At 41.7% G+C, this 14074-nt stretch overlaps 1 protein-coding gene and 1 long non-coding RNA gene across 2 annotated transcripts in view; one reads left to right on the forward strand and one right to left on the reverse strand.

Annotated features, from left to right (window-relative positions):
* The window catches only part of LOC139532090 (cholecystokinin receptor-like), a 37644-nt gene that overhangs the window by 12354 nt on the left and 11216 nt on the right, over positions 1 to 14074 (reverse strand). The window lies entirely within an intron of this gene.
* Positions 6767 to 7440, forward strand: LOC139532089 (uncharacterized). Its single transcript, XR_011666494.1, has 2 exons — positions 6767 to 6884; positions 7281 to 7440. It is a non-coding gene; the product is annotated as an uncharacterized lncRNA (long non-coding RNA).

Below are 14074 nucleotides of genomic sequence, written 5' to 3' on the forward strand. Positions count from 1 at the left end.
CTAGATGTCAACAGTCTGTAGAACCGTGTCTGATTCCTCTACTGTGCAGGGGGGCCGAATGAGAGGGGAATTAGTCAGGTCTGCCATGACCTGACCATTCTTTGACCATGCGCGTTCACATGAGAGGGAGCTCTGCTCCATCGCTCATCTGAAGTCAATGTAATTCTCCGGTTGGAACGTTATTCAAGATTTATGTTAAAAACATTCTAAAGATTGATTCAATACATCGTTTGACATGTTTCTACTGACTGTTACGGAACTTTTGGACATTTCGTCAGCTTTTAGTGAACGCGCTTCCTGACGTTGGATTTGTTTACCAAACACGCTACAAAAATAGCTATTTGGACATAAATGATGGACATTAGAGACGCCTAAGACAGCGTTACAGGGAGACAGGACGGACAGCTGATCATCCACACAGTGGCAGACCAGGTGTAACCACACCTGCACAGGATCGGTACATCCGAACATCACACCTGCGGGACAGGTACAGGATGGCAACAACAACTGCCCGAATTACACCAGGAACACACAATCCCTCCATCAGTGCTCAGACTGTCCGCAATAGGCTGAGAGAGGCTGGACTGAAGGCGTGTAGGCCAGCTGACGAGTCGCGGTACAGTCTCACCACGGGTGATGGTCGGATTCACGTTTATCGACTAAGGAATGAGCGTTACACCGAGGCCTGTACTCTGGACTCTGGCCTGTACAAATCCACCAGCCATATTGCTCGTTATGTACGTGATTTCCTGCAAGACAGGAATATCAGTGTTCTGCCATGGCCAGCGAAGAGCCCGGATCTCAATCCCATTGAGCACGTATGGGACCTGTTGGATCGGAGGGTGAGGGCTAGGGCCATTCCCCCCAGAAATGTCTGGGAACTTGCAGGTGCCTTGGTGGAAGAGTGGGGTAACATCTCACAAGATCTGGCAAATCTGGTGCAGTCCATGAGGAGGAGATGCACTGCAGTACTTAATGCAGCTGGTGGCCATAGCAGATACTGACTGTTACTTTTGATTTTGACCCCCCCTTTGTTCAGGGACACATTATTCCATTTCTGTTAGTCACATGTCTGTGGAACCTTTTCAGTTTATGTCTCAGTTGTTTAATCTTGTTATGTTCATGCAAATATTTACACATGTTAAGTTTGCTAAAAATAAATGCATTTGACAGAGAAAAGACACTTATTATATTGCTGAGTTAGATGTAAATACATTTGTGCACAACATTTTAGAGAAATACACTTTTTGTGCATATGGAACATTTCAGAAATCTTTTATTTCAGCTCATTAAACATGGAACCAACACTTTATATGTTTGTTTATATTTTTGTTCAGTGTAGATAGTAATAATAAAGCAACAGATACAGATTACACACAATTAGGGTAAAGATAGGTGAGATCGAGATGGATTCTCTTACGTATATCATGTCTGGAACCAAAGGTCTTCAACTCTCCACAACAAGGGATTTCAGCAGTCCAAGTAGAATTCTTGCAAAGTCTCCTCACGGGGTGGCCTTGAATTGGTTTGTAGTTCATAAATTGACAGCTACCGTATGGCTGGTCACCATCCTAAACAACAGAGGTCCTTGTGTATTCTCATTGTTTTTGATGTCTAGCGTGGATGTGTTGATTTGATGCTCCTCTAAACTAGGTAGCATATCAATCACAAGCGATTTGATGTAATTCTTTCATCATCATTCCGAACATTGGCTAAGCTGGACAGTCAAAAGTAGGGGTGTTCTTTTTTCAGGAACTCTGGCTAGTGGCTACGATATGGCAGAAACTATAAGATTAGCCTACATCATCAGTGATTGTTTTTGCTCCAATGCGATGTTAAGGGTGTCACAAGGATGACGCTGGAGAGACGAAGCAGGTACGGGGAGTAACATTTAATAAATAACGGACATGGAACGAGACATAAACAGCGTTAGCAAACAGAAAACAATCAATGCAGAAGCTGGGAACAGAGCTGGGGAGCTGACACATATAGGGGAGGAAATGAACAGGTGATAAGAGAGTCCAGGTGAGTCCAATAACGCTGATGCGCGTGACGAGGAAAGGCAGGTGTACGTGATGGATGGCAGGAGTGAGTGATGCAAGGCATTCTGGCGCCCTCAAGCGCCAGGGGGAGGGGAAGAGCGGGAGCAGACGTGACAGTACCCCCCCTCTAGGGGCGCCACCCGGCGTCCCACCTGGGCGAACCGGCCGAGACATGGGCGCTGGGCAAGCCGGTTGAGGCGTGGAAGCCCGACGAACCGGCAGGAGCGTGAGAGCCTGGCGAGCCGGCTGAGGCATGGGAGCCTGACGATCCGGCTGAGTCAAGACGCCTGTCGATCCCGCTGAGGAAACCCGATGATCCGGTGGAGTGTGACGTGGGATGGGAAGCCACCGAGCCAACCGAGGCAATGAAACCTCTCGAGCCAGCCAGGGCATGAAAGCTCGACGGGCTGGCTTAGGCACCCCCGGTTCCATCGGCGGCAGAATCCACCCCCGACGTCACCGACACAAAAAACAAACAAACAAAAAACTCCTGGACCGGCTGGGCAGACAAGAACTGACGATCCAGCTGAGGCCCGACGTGGGATGGGCGCCATCCGAGCCAACCGGGGCAAGGAAACCTCTCGAGCCTGCTAGGGCGTGGAAGCCCGACGAGCAGGCTAGGCACCCCCGGTTCCATCGGTGGTGACCCAGAGCCGATGCCACTATACCAACCAGAACGCCAGTACTCCCCGATGCTTCGTGTGATGGCTTCTGCATTCTGTCACAAGGATGACGCTGGAGAGACGAAGCAGGTACGGGGAGTAACATTTAATAAATAACGGACATGGAACGAGACATAAACAGCGTTAGCAAACAGAAAACAATCAATGCAGAAGCGGGGAACAGAGCTGGGGAACTGACACATATGGGGGAGGAAATGAACAGGTGATAAGAGAGTCCAGGTGAGTCCAATAACGCTGATGCGCGTGACGAGGAAAGGCAGGTGTACGTGATGGATGGCAGGAGTGAGTGATGCAAGGCATTCTGGCGCCCTCAAGCGCCAGGGGGAGGGGAAGAGCGGGAGCAGACGTGACAAAGGGACTGTGTCCTGCTTGTGCAACTGCAATATCCATTACAACAGACAGAGAAGGTTGTATAGCCTTCAATATATATTTTTGGGAAAGTTCATTCAAATCGCTGCAGGTTTTTACTTATTCAAAATGTTCAGGAATATGAGGCAGACGTACTGTAGGCTACAGAAAAGGGGGAATCAAGAGAGAGGTAGTGTGAGCAGCAGCTATGTAGTGTATGTAAAATAACACATGTGCAGAATGTCATACGTATCCTTAGCTTTGATTAAAAGGTTTCAGGAGGGGCGGCAGGTGACAGAAAACTCTGTATTCACAGCCACAGGCATTCAGTTTTCCCCTCACAACTCAGACCACTCCCAGACAGTCCTAGATAAAGTCTTTCTTGACAAATTGCTCTTTGCTAAGAAGCTCTGTTTGTCTATTTTAATTGGAAACAATTACAGTAAGATACTTCTTCATTCTTACCTAGAAATTATTTGATATTGAGATAAAAATGGCTCCATTGGACCTTTAACCTTTTCAAGGGTACGGTCACATATTTGTGATCATTTTTTGAATGGTCCCTGCAGCGTACCATCGCAAATATGTGATTGGAACAGAAGTAACAGAACGTCTACATATAACAAACACATCTAAATGGCGTTGTTGTCTGAAAAGCATCTAAAAAATGTTACGTACTGATGGAAAATAAAGCTTTTCACAACTTTATTCCTCCATTTTACATTTTATTGTAAATGCAAACTTTAGCATCCAAGCATCACACGGAACACATCCACAGCCAAACTCATTCCATAAACCAGTCTAAAAAACAGGTTGCGCTGACAAAAAACTAAACATAAATTTGCAACCTAACAGCTAGACTTGTTTACAATGTTCCACATCTCTGGGAGACAAGGGAGAAATGTAATATTATAGAGGTACGTGTCAGCTAAGCTAACAGCGGCTAAAATCTTCATGATTGCAGACATGTTTGTTTATGTTTGACCAATGAAAACTCCCTAATCCTAGAATGCCATTGACTATAAGACACAAATAAACAAAGTCAAAGATGGCAGCGCCCATTGCCTGAATAAGATTAACTTAGTTTGGCCACTTTTCAGCATATTACAAATCTTCGATGTGCTTGTTACAGTGTATACAAGAACTGGGGCACTTGACCTGACAAGTCGTTTATAGTTTCTAACAAATCACAAAGCAAATTAATGTTTTTACCTCACAGATTATCACCTCAAATACAAACCTACTGCCTAGCCTAGCTGTAGTGCGAAAGCTAAATGGGGTTGCCAGATTCGGGTGAAACCATTTTAGGGCGGTTTGTAGTTAGTAATACTTTAAGTTAATACAAATGTAACCATGTTTTGGAAGGAGATCGATATCTGGTCCACCCACATAACATTCAGCCCGTAGATGACGCCAAAATATAAACCTAGATAATCCTGTCTAGCTCCATAGATAACTCATTACATCTACAACCTTGACTCACTAATGCCAAAGTCCCAGCACGTAATATAGCTTGTTACACGGACACGTCATTCAATCTGATCATCCGCACAAACTACCTCACTTTGTTGCTCACATGACTTGATCCAACCCTGTTCTCACTCTCCTCCATCCCGACCAGGCTAAAACCTATCTATCCCATAATACTCACTGCACTTGATGATTGCGAAATATCTTCTTCGCTTGGCGACAAGCCAAGCATTTGTACACTACATGTCCAGTGGTGATAATAAGTTGACATGATGATACATGTAGACACCACTGTAGCCTAGTTTTTTTCAGGGGAGAATAAATGTAATTAATCTTTTTTTGAACAAAAAATATTTAGGATGTTTCCCTTAGCCATGACTGGAATATGTAATGTATAATAATAACCCACTCTCACTTTGTTTGTTCGCCACTATTGTATTAAAGGCACAGTCAACTTAGTGTATGTAAACTTCTGACCCACTGGAATTGTGATACAGTGATTTATAAGTGAAATAATCTCTCTGTAAACAATTGTTGGAAAAATTACTTTTCTCATGCACAAAATAGATGTCCTAACCGACTTGCCAAAACTATCGTTTATTAACAAGAAATTTGTGGAGTGTTGAAAAACATGTTTTAATGACTCCAACCTAAGTGTATGTAAACTTCCGACTTCAACTGTAAGAGAGATTTGCAGTTTTACCTGACGTGACCAACATAAGTGACAGCCTAATTTTTTACATTTAAACTCGGACAAAACAGAGGTGCTAATTCTAGGTCCCAAGATATAAAGATATCTTCTGTTGGATCTGACAGTTAATCATGATTGTTATACAGTCTTCTCAAATAAAATTGTGAAGGACCTCGGCCTTACTCTGGACCCTGATCTCTCTTTTGCTGAACATATCAAGACTGTTTCAAGGACAGTTTTTTCAATCTATGTTGCAAAAATCAGAAACTTTCTGTCCAGAAATTATGCCGAAAATTAATCCATGCTTTTGTCACTTCTAGATTAGACTACTGCAATGCTCTACTTTCCTCGGTTACCCAGATAAAGTACTACATAAACTTCAGTTAGTGCTAAACACGGCTGCTAGAATCTTGACTAGAACTAAAGAATTTGATCATATTACTCCAGAGCTAGCCTATCTACACTGGCTTCCTGTTAACTTCTTCGGGGTAGGGGGCAGCATTTTCACTTTTGGATAAATAGCATGCCCAAATTCAACTGCCTGCTACTCATCCCCAGAATATAACATATGCATATTATTAGTAGATTTGGATAGAAAACACTCGGACGTTTCTAAAACTGTTTGAATCATGTCTGTGAGTATAACAGAACTTATGTATTAGGCAAAACCCCGAGGACAAACCATTCAGATTTTTTTTTTTGAGGTCACTGTCTTTTCAATGAGGTTTCATTGGGACACCAGATTTATAAGCGACTTGTTTGCAGTTCCTACCGCTTCCACTGGATGTCACCAGTCTGTGGAAATTGGTTGAGGTTTTTCCTTTGTGTAATGAAGAATTACGGCCATCTTAACCCTTTCATGCGTGAGTTCCAAATATCTCTAACGGTCGCCCCAGCGTGAGTTTTTTTATGCACGTGATATTAGAACGTTCTCTCCATTCCAGAATGTGTTTGTTATGTAACAGTACATTTCATCCGCGCTGCCCTCAAACAAAAGCACGCAGCCTGTTTTTATTTGTAAATTTTAAATTATTTCTAACAAGTTTTTTATTTTCTAATAACAGTTTGAAATGAGGTGTGTTCCGCCTCATTCATTCACATAAAAGTAGTCATTTTTACTTTTGCGGACCAATTAATTTTTTTGACATTTCTGACCCGGACAAAATTCCCCAAACACTTCTCAATTGTTTGTGCAGGACATTTACTCATCTGCCGTCCTGCATACACGTGTTCATACTATTCCACCTGTCGCCTGCATCGAAATCAAAGTTGTTTTCGTTACCAATAATACCTTTGGAAATGTGTGCGTTTCTATCAAAGTGCCTTATTACGTTATAATAGTTTCTGCATGTCGTGTTATGTCGTTTCTACTGTAGCATCATGTTTTTGTGTATATTCCTTATAACCGCGGACACGCGATGTAACGTTACTCATTTCATAACATTTATGGTGTTATACTCAATGCTTAGGTAGCTAGCTACATTCTCCTATTAGCTCTGGAAAACAATGCTAATTGCGTCAGGGAAGTATTAGCATGTGTTGTATTTTGAAGCAACCCTGGCCTTATGACTCCCAAGTGGCACAGCGTCTCAGTGCTAGAGGCGTCACTCCAGACACCCATCTTCAAATCAAGACTGCGTTTCTATCAAAGTAAGTGCCTAATTACATTATTGTGTCGTGTTATACCGTTTCTACTATAGCTCACTGTGTGAATGGAGCATAATATATTTGTATATATTCCTTATAACCGCGGACACGCGAGGTAACGTTACTCACCTTTTATGGTGTTATATTCAATAGTGTTTATGTAGCTAGTTACATTATTCTATTAGTTCTGTAAAACAATGCTAAATGCGTCAGAAGTATTGGCATGTTGTATTTTGACGCTACCCTGGAAAAATTGAAAAATATCTTATACCACTTGGTCGTTTTCTGAGTGCATTCCACAAAGCTGTTTATCATCCACTGCCCCCATTTTGAGGTAATAGTCAAGCACGCAGTCTGGTTTCATGTTTCTCTGTCTGGTTTGTTTCTCTCTCCCGTCAGGTGGTCCACCTTCCCTGTGGCCGACATGGTTGCTGTATGGACAGTGGAGAGGACATGGACGTCTCGTTTGTCATGCCACTTTACTGCCAGCTGTTAACATTTCTTATTTTGTATAACGGGTCATTTAGGATGGTAGTAGCGTTGATGAAATGCAGTCATAGCAGCAGAACTAGAAAGCAGTCTTTACTGTCACCAGGAATGTATACATTTCACTAATTGTGGTTGTCCCCCACTCCTGGCTCTCTCTTATCCTGTAGCTCCAAGGCATAGCGATTGGTCTCTACTATGTCTCCCACCAGCTCCTCTGTCAGAAACAACTTGAAGCACTCTGCCTCAGTTGGAAATGGCAAGGGGCGTTGCACTCCAGACTGGGACTCATCAAAGCAAACACCAGGGCCAGGAGGGGTGAAACAGCAGGGCCAGGAGGGGTGAAACAGCAGGGCCAGGAGGGGTGAAATGACTGGTGGCCTTCCAGCTACCACAGAACTCCTGTACTTCATCCACTGTTGGTATGCCTCCATCACCACCAGCATCTTCAAAGGGAACTGGGACTTTGTCAGTGGACAAGGGAAATTCAGATTCAGGGTTCTCAATGGCTACAAGGTTGGGGGGCAGCTCCTCACTGTCACTGTCAGAATCTGATTCCTGACTTTCATACTCAGACTCATTGTCAGAATTTAAAAAAATCTCCAGAATTTCCACATTTGTTTGTTGTCTCCTTTTGAAAGACATTGCTAATGCTTCAGCTCATCTCACTAGCTACATACATAAACAACAACACTGAATGGTTTAGAGTGAGAGGGTACGTGGTTGACTGCCGGCACGCGCCACTTGTATCAATAAATCACTATCAGAAAATGTTTTGTGTGGCAATTATTTGTGTATTTACGGTTTTATTCACATGTTTTCAAATCTAGGTGACAAATCATGCATTCCGATTCTTGCACAGATTAATGGGCACATATTATGTGTGTAAAATACTTTTTTGAAGGTTGTACTGATTATGATGAGCTAAGCTAATTCCAGCTGTGTAGTCATGTTTGTTGACGTTCAATGCATTCTGGGTTCACGTAATCGTCTGTTTGACCAAAGATGTTATAACAAAATGAGGTGAGTAAGAGTTCACTCGTTTTTTGAGGACTTCCGGAAATGAATGGTGGGATGTGAACGACGGTAGACGACACACCCCTTCAACATGCATACTATAAACAGACCAAACTCATCTCGTCTTCTCTTATTATCTTCGGTTTCTGTGAGGAAAAAAAAATGCATGGCTGCGCGCTGAAACTAATCGTCGGATTACTTTAGATTTCTAAAAAGTGCTTTACCTAATTATTTCGATCAATGGTGTGCTCACCCGTGATGTGATTAATTATACATAATAATTGCTATTAGCTAATTCATATTGTAGTTTATGTCAGCCGAGAGTTAGAAAATATGACTGCTTGTGTTGGGTCAATCTTTCCTCAGCGCTAGGACAAATGTAGCCTACATTTTTCCGGTTAGGATGATTGTGTTATGCTATATATTCTTCTGTGAATATCTGAACATTGAATCAAAAAATAAACTGCTCACATTCTGGACATAACTTTGTAAGGACTGTGTTTGTGTAAATAGTTTCTGAAAAAAGTGTGGCCAGCTCAAATGCTGATTGTTGTGTCATTCGAAACTGGCCGTTCTAAACGAGCAATCTAAATGAGTGTTCTAATCACACGGGTGTGATCGTACGCTTCAGGGACCACTGTAGAACGATCACACCCGTGTGATGGTACGTGTGAAAGGGTTAAATGAGGTTCATTTGAAGTAAATTGTTTGAGAGAGGCACATTACCAGAAAAGTTGCGTCAGTTTTCTTTTTGTATCTAACACAGATCATGTATTGAACACGTCTTCAATTTGATCGATTATTAACGTTTAAAAGTACCTAACGTTGTATTACAAAAGTAGTTAGAATTTTTTTGGTAAAGTTTACATGTAACTTTTGATATATTTTTTAGTGACGTTGCGCAAGTTGGAAGCTGTGTTTTTCTGGATGAAACGCGCAAAATAAATTGACATTTTGGATATATATCGACGGAATTAATCGAACAAAAGGACCATTTGTGATGTTTATGGGACATATTGGAGTGCCAACAAAAGAGGTTCGTCAAAGGTAAGGCATGAATTATATTTTTATTTCTGCATTTTGTGTCGTGCCTGCAGTGTTGAAATATGCTACTCTTTGTTTACTGTTGTGCTATCATCAGATAATAGCATCTTATGCTTTCGCCGAAAAGCCTTTTTGAAATCTGACATGTTGGCTAGGTTCACAACGAGTGTAGCTTTAATTTGGTATCTTACATGTGTGATTTAATGAAAGTTAGATTTTTATATCATTTTATTTGAATATGGTGCTCTGTATTTTCCCTGGCTATTGGCCAGGTGGGACGATTGCGTCCCACCTACCCCAGAGAGGCTAGGCCTGATTTCAAGATTTTACTGCTAACCTACAAAGCATTACATGGGCTTGCCCCTACCTATGTTTATGATTTGGTCCTGCTGTACATACCTAGACGTACGCTACAGTCACAAGACGCAGGCCTCCTTATTGTCCCTAGAATTTCTAAGCAAACAGTTGGAGGCAGGGATTTCTCTTTTCTCCCTGTCTGCCTGTCCATGTGAGAGACAGAAGCAGAAGTCTTTATTGAAGACCCATCTCTTCAGTAGGTCCTATGATTGAGTGTAGTCTGGCCCAGGGGTGTGAAGGTGAACGGAAAGGCACTGGAGCAACAAACCGCCCTCTCTCCACTGGGATTCACTGCCTCTAACCCTATTACGGGGGCTGAGTCACTGGCTTACTGGTGCTCTTCCATGCCGTCCCTATGAGGGGTGCGACACTTGAGAAGGTTGAGTCACTGAAGTGATCTTCCTGTCCGGGTTGATGCCCCCCACGGGTGCATGCCGAGGGGGAGATCTTCATGGGGTGTACTCGGCCATGTCTCAGGGTATTGCTGCTGCCCCAGTTCTGCCTGCGGCTATGGAATCACAACCTGTTCACCAGACGGGCTACCTTGTCCAGTACCTGCTGTTTTTAACTCTCTCTCTATCGCACCTGCTGTCTAACGCTGAGTGATCAGCTATAAAAAGCTGACATTTACTCCTGAGGTGCTGACCTGTTGCACCCTGTACAACCGCTGTGATTATTATTATTATTATTTGACCCTGCTGGTCATCTATGAACGTTTGAACATCTTCACCATGTACTGTTATAATCTCCACCCGGCACAGCCAGAAGAGGACTCGCCAGATCTCAGAGCCTGGTTCCTCTATAGGTTTCTTTCTAGGTTCCTACCTTTCTAGAGAGTTTTTCCTAGCCACCGTGCTTCTACATCTGCACTGCTTGCTGTTTTAGGCTGGGTTTCTGTATAGCACTTTGTGACATCGGCTGATGTATAAAGGGCTTTATAAATACAATTTGATTGAGTGATTGATTGATGTGTGAATTCACAGGACACTTTTACATAGGCGGTATGGTTACCACAAAGTAAACTTCTGATTAGGGCTGTTACAATGACAATATTACTGCCACAATGGTGGCCGCGAGTCATGACGGCAGTAACATTTCATTTGATCATTTAGTCACAGTAATTAGGCTTCTCGAAGCTCTGATGCTACTGATGGTCAGTAGTAGCCTACCAAACTTGCTAACTGCCTGGTACACAGTACTCTATTGTCCCTTTAATCACTCTGACATCAATACAATGTATTGTAATCAATGTAATCAAACACTTCATGAGAACCCATGAGCTCATGTTGTGCAACATTTCTATATGTTATGCAATTGCATAAAGAAAACATTGATGGTCTCTATTAAAAAGAGGAGGATTCCATCAGCTTTCTATAGGCTAAGCCTACTATATTTATTTCTCAACTTTCCTAATATTAAGCACATTATTTCTCTTTACAGCCTACCTGGCTGGCATGAAAATGAACCACGGGAAAAGCGTCCTCCATTCGCTATTTAATTGCATAGATAACATGTATTTTTTTCCACTGCCCCTGTTTCAAGACAGGTGCATGATAATGGTCCATTCTAAATTTAAAAAAATCTCGCACATTTATTCTTTAGTATATGTAAAGGCAAGATTAAGTCAATAACAGTGTGATGGGTGACAATATTAGCCTATCACTTGTGAATTATATATTATCACTTGTGAAGGATGCCCAGTTTAAGGCAAGAAACAACGCATGCTTTCCCCCCCGATTATTTTCATTATAGTCGTACACCTCATGTAGTCTAGCCCATTAGGCCTATATGTTTAGATAATGTTTGTATCACAACTAAAGTGGCCAAATAACTTCCTAATGAAGCACAACTTCTTCGGGATCGGTGTCCCTTCCAAGGGACGGTTGAGCTAACATAGGCTAATGCAATTAACATGAGGTTGTAAGTAAAAAGAACATTTCCCGGGACATAGTTCATATCTGATATCGTCAGAAAGCTTAAATTCGTGTTAATCTAACTGCACTGTCCAATTTACAGTAGCTATTACAGTGAAAGAATAGCATGCTATTGTTTGAGGAGAGTGCATAATTTTGAATATGAAAAGTTATTAATAAACAAATTAGGCACATTTGGGAAGTCTTGAAATAATTATTTTAACAGAAATACAATGTTTCATTGGATCATTCTAAAACTTTGCACATACACTGATGCCATCTAGTGGCCAAAATCTAAATTGCACCTTGCCTTTCTCTTGCATTTCAAAGATGATGGTACAAAAAAATACAAAAGAACGGTTGGTTTTTTCTTTGTATTATCTTTTACCTGATCTATTGTGTTATATTCTACTACATTCCTTTCACTTTTCGATAAACTTTAAAGTGTTTCCTTTCAAATGGTGCCAAGAATATGTATCAATCCGCTCTACAACGTGTGTAGAGCCTAACTGGCATACATACGCAGCGTTTGAAGACCATTTTCACCATAAAAATGCAACTTTTTAAGTAAAGCATTACATGCATAATCACATTTGTGGTCACTTTCGAGAATGGTGTTTTCCTGCTAATGGAACATTCGTGCTTACAGCCTACTGCCGTGTGTGCATTGCTGCGCTTATAATGTGAATATATAGCCTAATAATTTATAAACATTTAAACAACAAGTTAAACATTCTCATCTGTTGCGTTAGGCTCATTGCTTAAAACAGTTTTTTTGATGCTCGTGGTTGTATTAATTTGGGATCTATTGCATCCCCAACTGTCTCAGGCTATGTTTGGAATATTTATTTCTCGCACAGAATAGAATCGATCAACAGTGCTACTATGGAGGATAGTAGATTGACATAGGCTAGTGCTTTTGCTGTTCATTAGGCCTACCCGTCTTGTTGTCTGATGAAAAGTAAATGTGGACAGTTATTCCTATGTCTTCAATTTGCACCTCGGAATTGGATAAGGAGGAGTGCAGTTGCATTCCCGATGTGTCTGTCTTCACTTGTAGCCTGTGAGAAAGACCCGGTCACGTGAAGGGGAGCAATGTGAATGAGAGGTGCTTCGGCATGCAGCTGGAAGAAGGGAATTATAATTATTTTATTCAGCCCAAGGGCACAACGTCCATTATGGCAACGACAAAGAGGTTGCACCTGGGAAATTCGAGGCATTATCAAGTTCTTTTCAAATTGTGAATGAGAGACTGATGAAGTGTGTACAGCCTGTGCAAAAAACAAAGCAGAGCTCATGCCTTTCATGCGACTTTAAAAAAAGCATCATTAGAGTTGCATCATGCAACCTTAGAATGTCTTAACAATCAAAACATATATCCCAACATTTGTTTCACAACTAAAGTTACATAAATAACTGTAAATTAAGCATATAAGAGTACCTGTCTCTTTGTTAACCGCTCAACACAGAATAGCCGCATGTGCGCACTCCCTCAAATAATTTGTATGACATAAAATAGGGAGTGCGCACGTCTGCACTCCCTATTTCATTCAGCTATGTTCAATTGTATTCTTCATACTATAAAATAATATAAAATAATTCCATGGAATTCTAAGCAAATGTTGTCTGCTAAATTAACTAGTGTAGCCCACAGCCATATGGCATAGCCAGATCAGGGCCTAACATAAGGACAACTCAGAGTATGCCATTCTGTTCTTCTGAAATAGACTACATGTCTTTAGACTTGTCTAAAATAAATAATGGATTTGAACTATCGTGTAGCCTATAATACATGATTTTATTTTACTTTTTAAAATGTATATGTTCCAAAGGTCTGCATTTTTTGGGCTCCCGAGTGACGCATCAGTCTAAAGCACTGCATCTCAGTGCTAGAGGCATCACTACAGACCCTGGTTCGATCCCAGGCTGTATCACAACCGGCCGTGATCGGGATTCCCATAGGGTGGTGCACAATTGGCCCAGCGTCATCCGGGTTAGGGGAGGGTTTGTCCGGGGTAGGCCGTCATTGTAAAATAAGAATTTGTTCTTAAATGACTTGCCTAGTTAAATAAAGGGTTAAAAAAATCAGTGGCTTGTAGGCTATGCGTAGAAGCCAGGGGATTCTAAATGTGTTTATGTTAATTATGATTAATTACCGTGAGACCGGCAGTTATTTGCTTGACAGTCACTGGCTGACAAAAAGTCATGACCGCTACAGCCCTACTTCTGATGGATTTAATGTGTTTGATTTAATCAATACAGCAAACATTAATTGATTACTGCTATTATTTTGTCCTGCTGCTGTTCTTATACAATGTCTGAAATAAATAAACTGTTCAAATAAGTTTGATTCAGCAAGTGTTTAAGTGATGGGCC

The sequence above is a fragment of the Salvelinus alpinus genome, chromosome 10 (genome assembly GCF_045679555.1).
Source record: "Salvelinus alpinus chromosome 10, SLU_Salpinus.1, whole genome shotgun sequence".
In the NCBI taxonomy this organism is placed as follows: Eukaryota; Metazoa; Chordata; class Actinopteri; order Salmoniformes; family Salmonidae; genus Salvelinus; species Salvelinus alpinus.